At 52.3% G+C, this 19,099-nt stretch overlaps 1 long non-coding RNA gene across 1 annotated transcript; it reads left to right on the top strand.

Annotated features, from left to right (window-relative positions):
* Positions 1-10,157: 10,157 nt before the first annotated feature.
* On the top strand, positions 10,158-18,698 carry LOC104832935. The gene is made up of 3 exons (XR_774483.1): positions 10,158-10,369; positions 13,880-13,949; positions 14,032-18,698. It is a non-coding gene; the product is annotated as an uncharacterized LOC104832935 (long non-coding RNA).
* The last annotated feature ends 401 nt before the right edge of the window (positions 18,699-19,099 follow it).

Consider the following 19,099-nt stretch of genomic DNA (forward strand, 5'->3'; position numbering starts at 1 on the left):
TGAATACAGCTCAAACTCCAGAGCTGGGAGATTACATGGGGGAGGAGCAGTAACGCTCGTGTTTACTCTCTGTCTTTCCACCAGGTGCTCCTCTTTCCCCAGGGTTGAAGCATTTTTTGCATTTCTTGCTTGTGCCTTGAATCTGCAAAACCACCAGCAAGGGCTGCATGGGAAGCATAACTGTGTGCCTTTCAGGAGCACAGAGAACAGGCATAGCTGGCATTGTGCTCAACTCTATTCTTCCTCACATGAATGCTTCTTCCAGAAGCCTCTACTACAGATCCTACACTGAATGGTGGGGTAGCAAGGTGTGGGAGGGAATTGGTCTTTGTAGATGGTGGTGTTCCCCCAGCCCCATGCAACAACAATTGGGGGAGCCTTCCCAGACTCTCCCCTCAGCTATGCATCTCTCTTTGGCTTCCACTGAATCAGCAGTCCCCTGTGCGCCAGGCCCAGCCCCCTTCTGCTGCCGTTCATCATTTCTGATCCAATAAATTACAGCACCGTTAAAATGCACAGGGAGTTGTTTTCTGTGTTTTAGAGCCGTGAGCCCTTAAATTTCCATTTGTTTAGTGGGTGATGAATGGACAGTTGTGGTTGGTGCTGGAGCCATGCAGAGGGGTGGGAGCAAGCTTTGCACCGGGGGCCTTACCAGTTTGTGAGGCAAGAGCTGTCTGCAGGTGCCCTTTCCAACAAAACTCCCTGGTTCAGTTCATAACGGGTCAAGGGAGTGGTTTGGAGGGGCTAAGTCAGAACGTTCGGGCTTTATTCCTGCACTGTGGGGAGAGTTTTATGTCTGATGTCTGGGAGGGAGGAGGGAGCTGCTGTGTGGGATGCCAGGGCAATCAGTTGTGCTACAGAAGCAGGGCTGGGAGTTTTGGGCCCTTCAGCTGCCTGAAGGGCTGATTGAGATAGTGGGTAGAAGCCCTAATATCCGGAAACAGGGGAAAATGGAGATCCTCAGCACAGAGTGAGGGCAGTGGAATGAGGAAGAGGGCTGGGATGGGGTGTGGAAGCGCAGAGGGCCGGCCCCAGGCATCTGGGGAAAGACTGTGCTGGCATCCAAGGAATGGTGTAGCTTAGCAGCTTCCCAGTGGCGGGAGAAGTCCTCCCTGGTGCTGGAAGTTAGGTGACTCTTGTAAGACAGCCATTGCTAATAGCGAGGTCCAGGACTGCTGGGAACAGGCACCAACCATCCTTGGGGAGGCTGGCCCTGAGCACCCCCAGCATATAACGATGGGGGAAGCCACAACAGGTTCAAGGTGGCAGCTGTTGCCCAGTGCTGAATGGCCCTCCTGAAGAGAGTGAGATTAGCTACCACTGATCTGTATGTGCTTCTGCGCCAGTCAGTCCCTTTCAGCCAATGCACTCTTTGCTGCATCTGTGCTGCTTTTGCCTTTCTTCTCACCAGTAACCTGCACCACAATGCTTAAACTGTGGAGATGTGGGGCACATGGTGGGCATGTGGGAGGGCATGGCCATCACTGCATGGTCTGCTTCCTTCTTTCTCTATGTGCCTGTGTTCTTGCAAATGTAGTTTTAAGTCGGTCTTGCAGCACTTCGGACCTATCTAATGGTTTTAACACTGGATGTAAGCTTCGCTGCATGACTCTTGGCCCACAGTTGAGTCTCAGAGTCCTGCCTTGAGCAATAATAAATTCCCAATCTAAGCTGCTCTGCCTGCACTGCTGATGCATTTCAATTTTTCCTCTCTTCCCTGTCTCTTCAGAATGCAGGCCACTGGGAAAAGCCTGTGAGAGGCCCCCAGCACTGTTCTCCTGCTCCAGGGCACAGTGCAGCAGCCATTCCGCTGCCCTGTACATCCAGCACTTGCGTAAGTGGCAGGAGTAGGCACAGAAGGAGTTAAACAGCACTGGAAAAATTGGTATTTAATCCATTGCTGTCCCTTCTAGCAAACCTAGATGGGAAAATGCCTCCCTGTTGGAAATAGTGCCTCTCACAAATGGAAATGCCGGATGGCTGGGGATTAGGGTGCCTATCGCTGGAAATGGGTTTCTTATCATCTCTCTGAGCTGAATTGGTGGGACAGCCTCTGAAAATTGAATTGCCTTCCCTGTTTCTGTCTCTGCCATTGCATTCTTCCTGTGCTCTACCTTTGGACCAGCCTTCCCAGCCTCTGCCCTCCCTTGTCCCCATCCTCAGCAGAGCAGGGGCTGCCTCCAAGAGGGTGCGTGTCTGTGGAGAGAGACTGTCCCATCTGGAAAGTGGGCAGGACTGGCTACAACTGGGAAGATTCATCCTTTGGATTCTCAAGACCAGGAGGAGGATGTAGTCCCTCTTTCCAAGCTTCCCTCTGACCTTGCGAGGACAGTGGTGGCCTGGCAGAGCCCGGTTTAGGACAGCATGAGTGAAGGTGTGAAATGATCAGAAGACATCAGGCAGAACTGGAAATGAGAGCGGGTGGTGAGGAGCTGGAGGGGAGACAGAGGGGAAGATGGGAGTAGCTGGAACAGATCAAGGAGAGACCAGGTTGAACACATCAGAGCAGGAAGGAGAACGACTCTCTGTGAGACTAGGAGCAGCCTGAAGCCTGGGTCTTTGCTGTGCCAGGTGGAGGCATCTCTCTCCCATAAGCACTCAGGCTCTGTCCTGGGATGGCCAAGGTGACTCTTTCAGTTCCTCCTCACAGTCTCTGTTTGTGGTTTGAAACATCCCACGCCACAAGCACCAGCCAGCCTGTACCCAGCTCTGCGTTGGCCCCAGGTGCCCCCACAGAACCTGAGCGGTTCACCGCTACCCGGCCCAGAGCAGGTTAGGTTGAACGCAGATTGAACATTTTCACGCTGTGCAGACTGTAGACCACAGCCAGGGGTGTGGGTGTGCTGGCTGTGGGTGTCCAGGCATAGTGCCAGGGATTTCTTTTAAGGTTTTTGTTTCCAGGGTTTGGTTTGGGGATAATTCTATTTTACTGATCTGTAATTTACCGCAGGTTGCCAGTGCCTGATTTCATCCTTGTCTCTGTCACAATATGGTTTTTTGGAGGAATTTCCCATCTCTGTTACAGTTACGCATGAGCCATAAGCACAAGAGCTGGTCAGTGTACACCTGTCAATGGCTTTTCAATGCACCATCTTGCAGTCATGGTGCTGCTCCAACGCATGGTTGTTGCTCTTGATTCTTCATCTGCCAGAACACATTGAGTTTGAAAATAAAAAATATTTAGAACTAATTGAGGAGATTTTTGCTGCTCTTACAGAGCTACCATCCATGGTTAATGCAATCTGAAGCAGAACTGTCTTTCAGAATAGCCCCTCTGCACTGAGCCAGAATGCATAAAGTAATTGCTGGCCATCAGGGCAAAGCCCTCGCCAAGGGCCTGGTTCCTCTTGCAAGACCAGGCTGTGCTCAGGTTGCAAAGGCTTGCTGTCTGCCCTGCAGAAGAGTAGAAGTCCTCCCTTCTTACTTGTGTGCTGTTCTTGGCCTCTGCTGAAGGACTGACTCAAATTGCTGACAAATAATGGGAAAAAGGTTACCTTTAATTATACAAGTGTTTCCTTACATGCTGAGGGGCAACTGCAGCCAGGTCTAGCTGCATCAGAGGGGTGGAGAGCCTTTATCTCTACAGCAAAGAAAAATTACGGACAAAGGCATTATGTTATTTGGGGATCCTGCTAAAGAGCTAATTCCTGGAGTGGGATGCAGACTTGCTCATTGATCCCTACCAGCATCCACACTTGCATGGGAGGACACACCAGTTTGTTATGCATGACACAGGCTCAGCCTGACATGGAAAGTAGGGACAGGGATGGGGGCAGACCAGTGGCAGCCACAGAGCAATCCTTAATGCAATTTTGGAAAGTTTCCTTGTTTCCAGCCCCGCTTGCTTCTGCATAGCCTCAGACCTGCCCTGTGGCCGTGTGCCTGGGGAATGGAGCCATGGAGTTATCCCAGGAGTATTTTGCAAGGGGATTGTTTCCCCAGCTCTTGGTCCAGGGCCCAGTTCCTTAGTGTCCAGGTCCACCTGCACGCTGGCACAGGAGTGGTCTTGGTGGGGGCCCGCACAGAGCTGCCCCTGTGTCACCTGTGGATATGAAGGGTCACCTAGCTGGGCACGGCTGTGCCTGGATGTGTATTTGCCCTATGGGGCCACCACAGCCCCCTGGATGTGGTCATGTGCTTAACAGTTTATCCAAAGCAACTTGTATTTCATTTTGGGCTAAAATTGATAAATCAAGGTGACTTTGGGGAGAGAAATAATTCCTTTCGCAGGATTTGCATAATCCTGGCTGTTGATATGATAATGGTGTTTGTTAAAGACAGAACACAATGAATTAATACTGTTAAGTTGCTGCTGCAAAATGCAAAGCAGGTAATTTACTGTAGGTGCAAGGAAGACCGTGAGTACAGCAGGCATGGCTGTGGTACCATCAGGCACAGGAGACTTGTTGCCACAGGCACAGCCAGGGTGTAGCACAGAGTCAGCGACAGTTACCCCTTGTACTCTGCTGGGCGGTGGCTGGAGGCTGTGCTGAGCTTGTCCAGGGGAGGATTACCTGGTTCAGACTCTTTCCCCGCTGCCTCCATGGGGCTGAGCCTGCTTTGTCCCGCAGATCATTCCAGAGAGCCAGCCGCACAGGGCCAATCCGTGCTGGAGGAGGGACAAGGGAGCTGAGGGTGACGAGCATCGAGCATCGTGCTGGTGCTGAAGGGGCCTCCGGCCACAGGGGTGCCCTGGGGGGTTGCAGCGGTGAGGAGATGGGCCCTGGCATTGTGCTTCATGCCACCTTGGCCACCTCCAGCAGCCAAGAGACTTTGATGCCATTCAGCCCCTAAGAGGTTTTCCTCCCCCTGCGAGGAGTGAGGGTCCTGTGGTAGGTAAGCCAGCCTGGAGATCTGCTGGCTCTAGCTCCAGTCCTCAGCTTTCACCTTGCACAGCCAGGCTCGGCTGAGGGAATGCTGCTGCAGGACGAGCAAGGAGAAAGAGTTGGTATGAGGCAGAGGTGGAGAGAGAGGCTTGGGAAAGGGACACTTGGTGCCTCACTCGTTCCCTGGGCTGGTGCTGCAGTTCCAAAGCCATCCTTGCCTGCCAGACCCCAGTGGAATCCTAATGCACCATTTATCTCTGCAGCTCCACAGCTCTATCAGAAGGAGATGCTGCGCGGGAGCGAGAGCAGGATTTCAAGCTAATTGGATTCTGTGTCTCCGTGGCTTCCCGTGTAGGCAGGTGACAGGGATTAGTGCAGTGTTTCTGAGGAACAGAGGAAAGCAAGGATGACCTGCATAGGGATTTCCTCCTGCATAGCCCCTGGTGCTAGCTTCAGCAAAGGACTTTTTTGGACAGGCTGTTGAGGTGGAAGGGCCCAAAGCAGTGTGTCCCCACTTTGTGGCAGCATCGGTGTCCAAATCGCTCGTGCTCTTCCTAAATCTTTGAGCCAGGCACAGTGTCTTCCCAGGGAAGGAAACAGCTCAAGCACCTCCTGAGCCTGAGCAAGCCTGACAATGGTCTGGTCTCTCCTGCAAACTCCATATGAGGGGAACCAGACAGGGAAATCAAAGAACTGGTGGCTCCTGCGTGCAACCCGCCAGCCGACTGAGTTTGCTCCCCTTTCCCTCCCCACTTCCCTTCCCAGGCCTAGTTGCTGGCTGGGAGCGGCGCACATTTGAACCTTCTCCCTTCCCCCCCAAGTTCCTAGCCTTGTTTTAGAGCCTGTTGCGGCGGGAGCAGGATTCATCTCATTAACACAGATTTATTCCTGTATAAACATTTCATTCCTTTAATTGCAAAGCAGTCATACTGCAGGCAGCAGTGGCAGTGGCTCCATTTGCACTGGGCGTTGGGACAGTGCACCAGGTGTGTGAGCCTGCAGCACAGTACGCATGGCATGCAGCTGAGCACACACACAGTTATGACATGCCATGGTGTCTACATGTAGAAGTGTGTGCTGTGCAGTGCAGGACCAGCCGGTCTGCGTAAGTGTCTGGTCCTGAGCACCATGCTATCCCAGCAGGTCTGTGGTGTCCCTAGTTCTGTGGCAGGGCCGGAGTATTGCCCTCACTGCGCATAGGAAGGGTAGAGGCCCAGAGATGACCAGACCCTGATTCTACCAGCAGTGGTAACAGAACATTGAACAGGCCCATGTGCCAGCAGTCCCTTTGCCCTGTGACTGCACTGTGATGTGCTCACAGACATAATCACCTTGCTGTGCACCCTGAAAGCTCCCAGGTTGCTGGGTGCCCAGTGTCTCTGCTGTGCCGAGGGACAGCCCTCAGGCACGTGGATGGTGGGATGGAGTCCTGGAGCAGCAAGCCAGAGGCAAGGTCTTCTCAGGGCCTCTTGGCCCCTCTGGGGCAATGGGGTGTGCCTGGGGTCACCGTTTCATGGCTCCTGGCCCAACAGTACATAACTTGGGCTGCCTGATCTGTGGATAAGCATGTTCTCCAGGTCCCATTGCCTTGACGTATTCGGTGCTTGCTCAGACAGCACAGGCTGGGCTGTGGAGAGAGGGTCTGAGCCCTCCTGTCTGGTCTAAGCCAAACCCAGGGGAGATGCTCCCACCACTAGGGCCAGGGAGTCATCCCCCGAGGAGATCTGGGATGTTGCCTGTTTCTGCCCTTGTCACTCACTCCCCACGGCACTACCAAAATGCCACCATCTCTTGAAAGCTCCCTGGCAGCCCCCTCCTGGCAATAGAGCGGCTGTGGGGCCCCGCTCAGCCAGGCATCAGTGCAGGAGGATGCACCCAGTCAATGGTGTCTGCTGGGCTCTAAATACAGGGACGGCAGGTACGTACTAACTTGGTGCTGCAGTTCATGGTCTCTATTCTCCCACATGCTCATCCAAATGTTAATTTTATGGATGCCTTTATAAATCTTGCGGCTTTCCCCTGTCCACGGGCTACATAGATTTCATCTTGTTGAGAGGTGACACTTCTGGCCTTTGGTACCAAGCTATCAATTTAATACTCTGAGAGTAATAAAAGACATGGGACCGTATTAACACGCGATTACTCTGCTGCTCCTTCCTGTAACTCTTTCTGTGCCATCTGAATAAGTGCCTCAGCTGCTGGCAGAGCCACAGGCTTGGGCAGCAGCAGCTAGAGCCAGCCTCCCAGCTGGAATAACTACATGGCTTCCAAATTGTGAGCTGCTCTTCTCCTGCTTGCCAAGAAGATGGAGGTTCGTGCCCACCTCTGTTAGACCTGGCAACCCGGAGAAACGCTTGCATCCCACCTCTGAGACCCTTCCATGTGTTCTGAGCAGGGGACACCTGCAAGTCCGCCAGCCACACAGTGTATTGATTTGCCAGGCTGAAAGGAAAGGCATTTCTCTGCTTGCTGTGAGACAGCCTTGCTGCCGACGAGCCTGGAAGAACATGTTTAGGTCATTCCATCAATGTAAAGGTTAAATGTTTAGCTGCAGCTATTGAAAACAAAGCAACAGCAGCAGCAGCAGCAACAACAGCAAAAGAATTGGATGTCTTATCAATGTCTGGATTTAAGATCTGCGTCTAAGGACCTACCAGGTATACTGCACTGAGGTCCTCACTGGACGGTGCCCTGTGTCAACAGTGCTTGCCTCTCAGCAGTTTTTCGCCTGTGGGCAGCAGCAGCTCAGCCCCACTTCACCCCAGTTGGCAGCTTTGCAAAATGGATTCTTGGACTCAAATTTTTGCCTGGGGATTTTGAAGAAGCGTCTGATGTTTTAAAGCATGTCCATACGATTTCTGCTCTCTCTGCTGATTAAGAGGGCCTCTTTATGTTGTAGCCTTACTTTCAGCCACTCAACCTCTGTGAGAATGCCAGTGACCTACTCTAAGAGTTATTTGAATATAGGTCTTTTGTCAAGTAAATGTGGACCTGGAAGAATCATTTTTTTTCTACCCTGCACATCTCCTGTTTCAGTAAATCAGTAGATTTCTCATACGTTTAAGTTGTATTGTTTTGCAAAAAACACTTCATAAATTTATATTTTAGCATCATAAAGCAGGTTGTCTTTTGGAGAGCATGGGTCACAGCTTTCATGACTTCATAACAATTTGCATATTATTAAAAGAAAAAACTAAAACCTCAGCATAATGCCTGAATTCCCTCTTGCTGTCACATTTGTGGGCATGTCACAGCAACTATCCTGCTGCCAGGCCATTGTCTCTGGAGTCCGGGCTCACCCTTTGCAGTCCTGTGCCTAGAAGACCTCCAGGGTCCAAGGCAAACCCCAGGAGACACTTCTTTCAAGACATGGGCAGGGGTCCTGCTCCCTGTGTATTCCTACCTGTGCTCTGTCTCTCTGTGTGCCTTTTCTTGTCACCCTGTCTCCCCAGAATTGGAGATCTTCCCGGCTCTTGCTGGCATGGTCTGCCTATGATAGGGCCCTTAGTGCTTCAGCTGTGCTCCAATCACACCCTGCCAGACGAGGGGGCTGCAGGGGTCTTTGCCTGCTCGGGAAGGGTTGTTCAGTTCATAGTCCTGTCTGCAGCATCCAGAGAAGTACCAGGTGCTCAGCGTCCCCTCCTCCGTGCCCAAGGCCAACTGTTTGCTCCATGCAGGAGGCAACGGCTCCTGGCAGCAGCTATGTGAGAGCTGGCAAAGGGCTATGCTGAACAGGTCTAGGTGCTATGGCTGCCCTGCAGTGGCAGCTGGCACCTCCTCGGGGACCGTGCCAGGTGCTGTCACCCTGATGCAGGGTGTTGGCATTAGGCGCTGGTCTGTGCAAACTGCTCTCTATACCCTGTTACCCTTCTTCTGTTGGTCTCTGGCAGTTGCTGCCCCTGTTAGGTGAGTGTATGATCCCCTACAATCCACAACCAGCTGGCCCGAGTGATGAGAGAAGCACAGCAGACTGATCCATTGGGGGGACTTCATCAAAAGGCTCAGTGGGGAGCAGCTGTGTGGCTCTGCTGGCTCATAAACTGAGCTCCAGTGTGATGCCTTGGCCCCTCACACTGCTGTGCATCAGCCCAGCCGCAGGGTGCAGCCAAATGAGGTGGCTCTTGGGTGCAGGCACCCAGTGAGCACCCAGGTCCCAGCTGAGCTGTCACCTGAGTGGCAAGAGCAGATGGATGTGGAAAGCCTTTAAATTCAGCACATGATCAATACTAAACTGATCTTCTGGAGTCTCTTACAAGATTACCCCAGCCTCATGCATCCAATTGTAAAAAAAATCACTCGGCACACTACAGAGATTTGAGAAATGCTGCAGACCCTATTTAGGATGCACAGACCAGAGTAAGTGACTTCACAATTGTTTCCTGCAGTAAATAATTAATCCACTTTACATTTTGTTTTATTGCTACCCCCATGCCCCACCTCAGTTCTTTTCTACCAGTTTCCCTCTCTTGTCCTGAAATTCCTGTGCTGGGTAGCTTCTGTCATCGTGATTCCCTACCACATACATGTGTGTGCTTGCACACACACTGACACAAATCTGTCCTGGTCCAACTCTTACTGATTGCCGTACCAGGGAGAGCAGTGCTGGGGTAGAGACGATGCTGTTTTCACTGCGCAGCGTCAGGGCAGAACTGAGCTGGGCTCAGTCTGGGCCCTGGCCTGGCTTTGCCACCTTGATCTCTGCACCAGTGCTGCTTTCACATGGTGCCAACGTGCAGAATTGTTTGGAATGCATTAATGATGCTAATAGTATTTCTATACTAATTAGTAATGCCATTTGAACAAACTCTGTCTTTATGACACAAATTATGAGCCAGTTGGGTGTAGAGTGGGGGCTGCAGCTGACACACAGAGCGTGGCAATGAAGGGGTAGAAAGCTATTCTGGCATGGGACCAGGCTGCGGCAGGCACTCCTCACCTGGTGCCCATCTGGAAGCCCTGGGCTTCCCCGTGCAGTCAGAGCCATGAGGGACGAGGCAGCAGCTGGATGGGACCTGGTGTGTGGGGCATCCGCATCTGGGCTAGGGTGCCTGGTGGGCTCTGCCCTGATCACACACACTTACCAGCGTGGACTCCGGTGGGCTTGCTGAACCAGACAGCTCATGTGTGAATGCAGGTTGCTACAGCTGCTAAAAACAGGTTGATGGGAGTCCCTGCCATGGGATGCAGCTTGTCTGGCCCTGTCAGCTGAGGCAAGGCTGTTATGGGCATCTCTGAAGCCCTTGGCAGCACGCTAGCTCCTGGGGCATCCTGCTTCGGATAGCTTTGTGGAAAAGACTGGGTGCAAATTGGCATGTGTCTCTTTGAGCTTAAAATTGTTGGAATCTGGGAGAGTGTCGGGAAGAGTATCACATCTTCTTGCCCTGTCCCTGTTCTGCTCCAGGCAGTTGCTCCTGGCCGCTCTGGAGACACAACATGGACTAGAAGGACTCTTGGGCCAGACTTCTGCTGCTCCCTGTGGAAACCATTTTGACTGTGTCTGGAGCCCTGCAGACACCTTCGTGGGAGTGCTCTCATTTGCACAGGTGGGTGCTGTGAGGCTCTGATCCCACCTCTGGTTCTGTCCACCTCTGATCACTGTGAAGGGCAGGAGAGTTGAGATCACGGTGGCTGTGGTCTGACCCAAACTCCATCTTCAGGAATAGATCCTCCTTTTCAGGTGTTGCCCAGCCATCTCCACTGGCTCTTTTAACACTCCTTCCAGCAAGGCAGCAGATGGCCTTTTGGAGAGAAATGATCCCAGCATCAATACGATATTTTGCATGCTGGCTCCTTGGGATCTGTAAGTAAAGGCCAAATCAGAGTTGTTCTAATCCTCTGCTTTGAAAGGTGCTGGCAAGATCCCACCATCTGGGAGGCAGTGGCCACTCTGGGTGTTTTGGCACCAGGCCAGAATCCCTGAAATGCCTCAGGGGCATTTCTCGAAGTGCCCCTCAGGGGCAACTACTGGCCCTGGGGCTCTTGAGGGCTAGAGTGCCTCAAGCACAAGCTGCTTTGACAGTATCTGAGCACTGCTGCTCCTTGCACAGGAGTCTGTCTGCGAATGGGTTGCGTCTTGGGCATGCAGACCATTACGCTCCCAGCAACTCTGGCCCCTGCCCATCATGGGCCACGTCCCCAGGAGGGACCTCTAAGCTCCACAAAGGGAGTCTCCACCTGACTTTGGCCTGTGGTTGCCTGTTCTGTCACATCAGCAAAGCCTGGTCCCTAACCTGGGATCCTAACCAGAGTGGAGGGGGTGTGGAGGTGCACGCACAGCCCTGCTGGCCCCTCGCCACTCTGCTGGCTGCCAGTGAGTGAAGGTGGACGGAGGAGCACAGGGCAGGCACCCGGCATCTCTGCCATCTCTGGGGCCAGCCGCTGGAGCAGAGCACTCTGGATACCCCTGCAGATGACAGCTGGTGGCACTCACCACCTCCGGGGCCACCCTCAAGGCTCTGAGTTTGCTTTCCATTTGAGGCGTGTGCCTCAGCTTGACCCCACACGCTTCCCGTGGGTTTAGGCATGCAGTGCCCATGGGGCTGGCTGCTGGCAGTCCCCCTGTGCCACCAGAGAGCAGCCTGTGGGTCTGGGGCTGCACAGGGCTGCGTCAGGCTGAGCCGACAGGCCTGGTGTGAAATAAGATGAATGGGCTGAAGTTGGTGAAAATGATTCTAATTTATAATCTGCTGCTTTGTGGAGCTCCCCAATTAATTCTCTCTAGATACATAAGTAGGCCACATGTTTGCTTTGCTTCAAATGTAATAAACATTACACTCTGTCCCCTGCTTTTGGTGCTGGTTCCTGTCAGAGCGTTAGTCCCTATAGCTAATTCCTCACACCTGTCTCCCAGGCTCCTGGGACCTAGGCTGAGCATGGGGCGGAAACGCCAGGCTCCAGGAAACTTGTGGCATGGAGAGATAAATTGCTGATCAAAGGGCTAGTGCACAGTGCCTCTGAATATTTAGTCGCAGGCAAGGCAGCCCAGCCCACTCGGGAAAGGGCTTTGTTCCTGACGAGCTGTTTGCCTGGCTCTGCTCTGCGGCAGCAAGCAGCTGGGGTGGAACGGGGTGCTGGGATCCGTGCACCCTCAGGCCACAAAGAACTGGCAAAGGGTGGGGTGTAACACCAGTGGGGAGGCTGTTCTTTGCAGCCCTGCTGGGGTCTGGATGTCAGCATAGGGCTGCTGCAGAACTGAGTCGCTGGCCTTGTGCGGGAAGAGAAGTCTCTCTGACTGGTGCAGAAGTGGCACTTGCAGCCATCTTCAGGGTAAGGGTGCTGCTTGCCTCAGCATCATGCACTCCTTGCTACTGCTCCTGCCCTTCCCTGGTGCTACAGGGCAGGAGACGAGCACAGCCTCTGCCATGGAGCCAGGCCAGGAGCTGCAGCCCTGTTGCCCAGATCTCCTGGAAAAGCCAGGAGGATGTGGGGAAGGTCCCAGCAGGTAGGGGGGAGCCTGCCTGGGACATTCATGGCCCTGAAGTGTCAAGATGCCTGAAGAAGGGCCTGTACTGCCTCTACAGCGAAGGACAGTACCCCCCAAGAGTTTGGGCACTGCTGGTCCAGGAAGTGCTAGTACCTTTGTCAGGTGGAAATAGATGTGATAGGCAGTCCCTTGTTCCTTCAAAGGCCTCATGCATTTAAAAATAGAACCAATTTTGCAATGCCTTGCTGATCCCTCTCGCCTCCTTCCTCACCTGCTGAGGATGGAGGTTGATTCCAGATTTGTGAATAACAAGGGTGCAGAGAGGTTTGCATGAGAAAAAGCCAAGTGCTGGACCTTGGGCTTTAGTTTTTGTTTTGATTGTTTTGTGACTGATCACAATCTTCACTCTTCTACCTCCTTCACCTACCTAACAAGTCAAGCCCATCTCACAGGCACTGAGTATGAAAATGGGTTGAAAACCCCAGGTTTTGTCTTTGCCATCAATCACATCTATCCTCCATCTAAATTCCAATACTGCCAGGACTGAGGCAGCAAGTTCTGATGCAGAAGCATGCATAAACTTTTGCTGAACTAGTGACCCTCCTGTTTGTCCTGTTCCTGTGGCTTGCATGGTCCCTGGGCATCAGGAGACCTTTCCCAGGCCTTCCTTTCCTTTCCTTTCCACACCCAGGAAACATCCTCCATCCTTGCTTACTTGCCCCAGCCTGCTCAGCACCCTGGCCTTGCTCTGGTGCTGTGTTGGTTCAGCAGATGAAGAAGTGTAAAGTTGCTTTGCTTGTTGAGATGCCTTTGGTGGAGGGTGAATGAATTGGAATCAGTGTGTGCTGGGTGAAGTTCCCCACTTCCATCTGGTTTGATGCAATCATGGGTTATTGATTGCTGTGCAGAAAAGTAGGGGCAGCTTACTTGGCACTGTGTTTTCACCATCTCCAGAGGAAAGAGAACTTTAAAAATCAGTTTAGAGTGTAGTTTAATAGTGAATTTCAGCACTCCTGCCAGTAACAGCCAGGCCTTGCTCTTCTCTCTCACCTGGCTTTTCCCCTTGCATTCACAGCTTCTCTGCTGGCATCTCAGTGCAAGCGAAGCACTTGCCTGGCCTTGGGTTCCCATCCTGCCATGGGTGATCCAGAGCCAGCCACACTTGCTGGTGGTCCAAAGCCAGCCACTCTGTGTCCTTCAGTCTGCCTTAGGGCAGGGACAAATTCCTTGAGCCCTGGTAAGGGAAGAGGTGCTGGCTTCTCACCCTGCCCCACAGCACCCAGTTCTGTGCTTGCCGTAGGCGTGAGAAGCCTGGCTCAGCATCTGCAGTGTCTAACTGCGTGGAGGGTACGCACTTCCCACCTACCTTTGTGCTGTGGGGGTGAGCATTCACTCTGCACTCCCTGGGGAGGTTCTAGCAGGAGGAGCCGTGTTGAGGGCTCTCGAGGACAGAGATGCCAGCCTGGCCTTGGGGCACGTGGCCCCCCCTTTTCCTGGAGCCCCAGATACTGGCACTTGTGTGCCCCATGCAGGCCTGCCAGGGAGAGGAGCCAAGCAGCAGCTGTTATCACACGCACGCAGACCTTCCCATCTGGCTGCTCTTCTGAGGAGTGATCCATGCTCCCTGCAGGTGCCGGCCAGCCTTTACTGGGAGGTGCAGCCAAGGCAGGAGGTGCGGCTGCTCTGTCTACAGCCTCTTGGTGAGTAACAGCCTCAGCCTGCCCCCTCCAAGCCAGGTTGGTGCAACCCCAGCAGTGCCTGCAGCCGCTTTTCTCATCTCAGTTACGCAGATGGGAGCTGATACGGAGCCCCAGGATTTGAGTTGGCTCAGGCAGCTGGAGCTATGTTGCAAGAAGCTGGAAACGCAAAGCTCAGCCTGGGTCATAGTCCAGAGCATTGGGAATGGATTGCCAGTGGGCTGCAGTAAGAGGTTGCCCAAGGCCTTTGAGACTCTAAAGCCATTACTTCTCCCAACTGCTGTGAGGCGCAGTCCTCTCCTGAATCCTGCCCTCTGCCCTGCCGAGGTCTGCCAGGGCACTGGACACCGGGGATCGGGGATCTGCTGGCGGACTTGATCAGTGTCCGCATCGCTGCTCTCTGTCTGTCCTCCCCACAGCTGTTTGCAATGTGCCACTGGTGGCAGCTGAAGGTGAAGGGAGAGCTGCCCACCTGCCTGGACGGAGCTCAGACTGAAGACCTTCCCTGTGGTGTTGTCAAGCACTGTGACTGCAGAGCCACTGAGGCTGATCCAGGACATTGTCATCTCTCCTGTGTCTCCTGAAGCTATCCCCGGAACTTCTGGGAAGGGCTGAGCTAGTGGGTGCCCACCACCCTGTTGTCAGACCCTCTTGCTTTTGCATAGCCTGGCCGGAGGCAGAGGTGTGGGGCTTGGGCTTGCTGTGCTGTGGAGATTGAGCTGGGCTGCAGCTGTGCCACTGGCTGCAGATGCTTCTGCATGGCACAGTGCAAAGCAGCGGTACCCTCAGGTGCCTGCTGCTTGCTCTGTCCCTGGCAGATGGGGAGGGGTGCTGGCTCCGGGGGAGCTGTGCCAGGACATGTTTCCAGGCCTGAGGTGGGAGTGTTTCTGATCGATGCAGTTTGTTTCAGAGGTGACGGAGCACTCACTGCAGGAGCAGACTGAAGCTGGTGGGCACAGGGACAGCCAAGCTGGTGAAGCAAGACATTTTAAATGCTTTCATCCCAGCTCTCTGCAGTCTGTGCCTTGCCAGGAGCTGCTCTCTGTTTTCAGTTAGCTTTGTAACTGTGTTAGGTCCCAGTAAACAAGAGCTTTCCAAGTATTTTGCCGGAGCCAAGGCAGCTCTGGGCATCTTAGCCGTGTCTCTGGGGATGGGGCTGCTGCGTTCTGCTGGCACCATGACACAGCTGCTCTACACCTTGGCTTTGGGGATCCCCAACACCTTCTCTGGGGAGACTGAGCCAGGGGTCTGGCTGCGGAGAGGGAGAGGGCAGTCCCCTGACTGCCACCTTGGAGAGCAGGAGTGCTCTCAGCCTGGGTTGGACACTCTTAGCACAGCTCTACTCCCTCTGCACGTTTCCTGCTCTTTTCTCACTCCATTTACACCACAGAGAGAGGACAAAGGACCATGAGGAGTTAGAAGAGGTAACAGAGCTGAGCACCCAGGTCCACCAAGCCCCACCAGCCTTCTCAGCCTCAGGTTCCCTCATCTTCCGTGGTACCCCCTCATGCTCAGAGAGCTGCCAGTGTCAGACCCTGCTTGCACCCAGCTTCCCCATCCTGGCCTGGCTCCTGTCCTGAATATATTTTTACATTTTATGACTCTCAGAGGTTTTTAAATTTAATGGGTTCTTTTTTTTCTTTCTTCCTTCTTATCACCTGAGCTGGATCCTCTCTGAGCTGCTGCCAGCTCCAGGGATTACAAGTGAATAATTTAGGTCTGATGGTGTGTTTGAAGTTTAAGAGAAGGAAGTGGCATGTGTAGCCTGCTCCTCATTCCTGCCCCAGGGCCATGGTGCAGGGGCTGCTGCTGTTTCTCCAAAGGCAATTTCAAAGATTCCCTAAGGAGCCACACTCTGAACATTGCATGGCCCTGCGAAGGCATAGCCTTCCAGATCTGGCCTGGAGGTCAAGGGTCCCAGGGCACCACAGGGGCAATTGGCTCATTTTCACGTAGCTGCCCGTAACGGCTGCTGCTCTGCAATGAGGCGGCTCCGCAGCACCAGCACTGGAGGATCACTGTGTGTGCCATGGACTGAACCACAGCATCATGCCTGGGTGAGGGACTCGGAGTCTTGCTTGCCAGCCCAGGGCCAGGAGGCGTTAAATGCTAAACCAGTGTGTGTGTCTTGGCAGCTCTGAAGCACAGTGAAGCCGGCAATGGGCAAACATGACCTGCTGGAGAGCTGACTTAAGGGCTAGCTGCTGCTGGGCGAAAGGAGATGCCTCTAGGGTCACCAGCCTGTTGTCTCCAGATACTGGTGGAGGAAGGAAGGACTTGCGGTGTGCTGAGCAATGGCAATGCAGAGCTTTTGGCTGACCTGCTCATCTTTGCTGAGTGCAGAGCACACCGCTGCTTGACTCTCTCAGGGTGCATTGAACCACAGGGTGCAGAAGCAGATGAGACTTCCCTCCCCATGTCCCAGGGGATGTGTGCTGCCTTCAGTGGTCTCTGTAGTCTGTGCTTGCACAATGTCAAGTGTTGCTAGTTCTCAGGACAGGGGGCACAGAAAGATACTCTGGGAAATTATTTTTAACCCCCTGCAATTCACTGTTCCGAAAGCTAAGTCACTTCTGTTAGGGCTGGTTCAGTAGCAACCCCAATGGAGACAATCTTTTCCTCATACATATGCTTCTCTTTGCCAAGTGGCTCTGACAAAATTTAAGTACGGACTTTAGTGATTTCCAGGAGCTTTTGGAAGAACTAACAAGCATGTCACAGGGTCCAGCATTAAATCCTTCCCTGCCGGGATGCAGTAGAAAACGGAAACTGTCAGGCAGTTTGAGATCCACTTAACAGCAATTAGTGCAAATGAAAGAAGCACTAACGCGAAAGCCCTAGTCTCTGTGCTTCGGGTGGGAGGAGGAAAAGAATGTGTAAGAGAAAATGTAAACATGAAAAAATGTGGCTGTGTATTCCACAAAACAATGAATCATTTTAACATTTCCAATCCTTTTCACGCAAGCAGAAACAGTTGATCAATATGTGACAGAATTAAAGACCTGCAGTAAAACCTTGGAGCTGAGGATCTGTGAGAATTGTGAACACACAGACTAATCTGCAGAATTCCGCATACAGCGTAAAAGGAAAGGCAAGTGTAGGTACAAGAGCCAGAAGCTGCAACAGCAGAAGTCTGCTGGGCAAGAGGACTCCTCTGCCCACCCAAAGGAGCACCCATTGGAGGGGAGAAACCATCACTGGCAATGGATATGGAGCACCTACAGAAAGTAGGTGTATTTCCCAGAAAACTCCAAGTTACAACAAATGTGGCCCTAAACCATATCCTCATAAAAGCCTGCAAGATGAGATTCAGAATGTGTATTCATAAAAACTGCAGCCATAGCCATGGCTCTGGAGGACTTTCAGCCAGTAGGAGCATCTCATAGACTTTACCCTGTGAAGTGCTGAAAACAGTCAAGAGATGCCATTCTATGATCCTATGCCACAGCTAACTTCAAGACAAAGAATTTCAAGGTAGGTTAGGAGGATGGTATCCCTGGAAAAAGGAAAAGCAGGTGTACAACAGCTAAACAGGTGAGTACTTAGTTATGTGCACAAAGGGTGAGCTGGACTATGTTTGAATCTATTCTAAAAATACCTGTACTGGGCCATTTGAAAAGTATTAGGGAAGACACAATTGCACAGTTTGAAAATACTAACATTTTTAGAAAGTTAGGATCATTCTCTGGATCCTGGTAATTGAGTGAACAGAGAGGCTCAACATGATGCACTTACAACATGTCTTTTGGGATGTTCAGGTTCCTGCAGTTGCACTTTGGAAAAGCTGTAGAAGCTTATCATATACACAGAGAAGCCTGCTACTGGCAACAGCAGAACAATAAATGGCACAAGGAAAGCATAACTCTAAAGAGAACTGAGTACAACAGGGGCTGCCAAGGGGATGAAGGACGCCAGGGTATTGACTGGATATGCACATATATTGTCTGTTAAAAGCAGTGGATCTAACAGTGGTGGTGGCTGAGCAGGATTTGAGTCAGAGAGGACTGGGCATGATGAGAGATAAGCAGAGCTGGGTCTGGTGCTGCACCTTCTAGATGTAGGCACTGGACAGGGCTTCCTTTCCCTTCGGTGCAGGAGGGCTCTGCTGGTCCCTCCCAACCATATTATGGTGGTCTTCCCAATCCAGAGCATGTATCCTTCAGAGTGCTGGACTCGGCACTAGTGTACTCCAGAAGTGGCCAGATCACCCTGCCTTTCTGGGATGTGAGTCCAAAAACCATCCTAATACCAGAAATAAACTGTTTTCCAGCTTACATCCTCTCCGCAGCTTTTTGCAGCCGATTGTAGCTTTCACTGTACCACAGTTCTCCCACCATTGTTTTGGGAAGATTACGATTGCTTTGAGCCCTGTTTCTCTCTGCTCTCGGCTGGTGTCAGGGCCACAGAAGTGTGTATGTGTGTGAGAGAGAGAGAGAGAGAGTGAGCATACATGCATGTGTGTTTACTATGGAGAGAATGAGAAAAGGAGGCTGAATCATGCTCCTCCTGCCAGTTAGCCCTGTCCTAAGCTTTCCATGTAGCTGGGACTTTTGGATGCAGCCCAGACCTGGTAGCCCGAACCTCTGCCTTTCCCACATTTTCTTTGCTCTTGTTTGTTATAGTGCATGTCTAGGGCATAGCTTCATGGTCTGCGCGGGGAAACTAATAAGCATGGTGAATGGTCTAGAGCACAAGTCTTACGAGAAGTGGCTGAGGGAACTGGGGTTGTTTAATCTGGAGAAGAGGAGGCTCAGGGGAGACCTTACCACTCTCTACAACTACCTGAAAGGAGGTTGTAGCAATGTGGGGGTTGGTCTCTTCTCCCAAGTATCAAGCGATAGGACAAGAGGAAGTGCCCTCAAGTTGGGCCAGGGGAGGTTTAGATTGGATATTAGGAAAAATTTCTTCACTGAAAGGGTTGTCAAGCATTGGAACAGGCTGCCCAGGGAAGTGGTTGAGTCACCGTCCCTGCAGGTATTTAAAACATGTGTAGATGTGGCACTTAGGGACATGGTTTAGTGGTGGACTTGGCGGCGTTAGATTTACAGTTGGACTTGATGATCTTGAAGGTCTTTTCCAACCTAAACAATTCTATGATTCTAAATAACTGCCCCAACCATTAATTTTTATAGGCTGAGTGGCAGCATTTCACG

Source organism: Haliaeetus leucocephalus, unplaced genomic scaffold (genome assembly GCF_000737465.1).
Source record: "Haliaeetus leucocephalus isolate CR32 unplaced genomic scaffold, Haliaeetus_leucocephalus-4.0 Scaffold273, whole genome shotgun sequence".
Taxonomy (NCBI): domain Eukaryota; kingdom Metazoa; phylum Chordata; class Aves; order Accipitriformes; family Accipitridae; genus Haliaeetus; species Haliaeetus leucocephalus.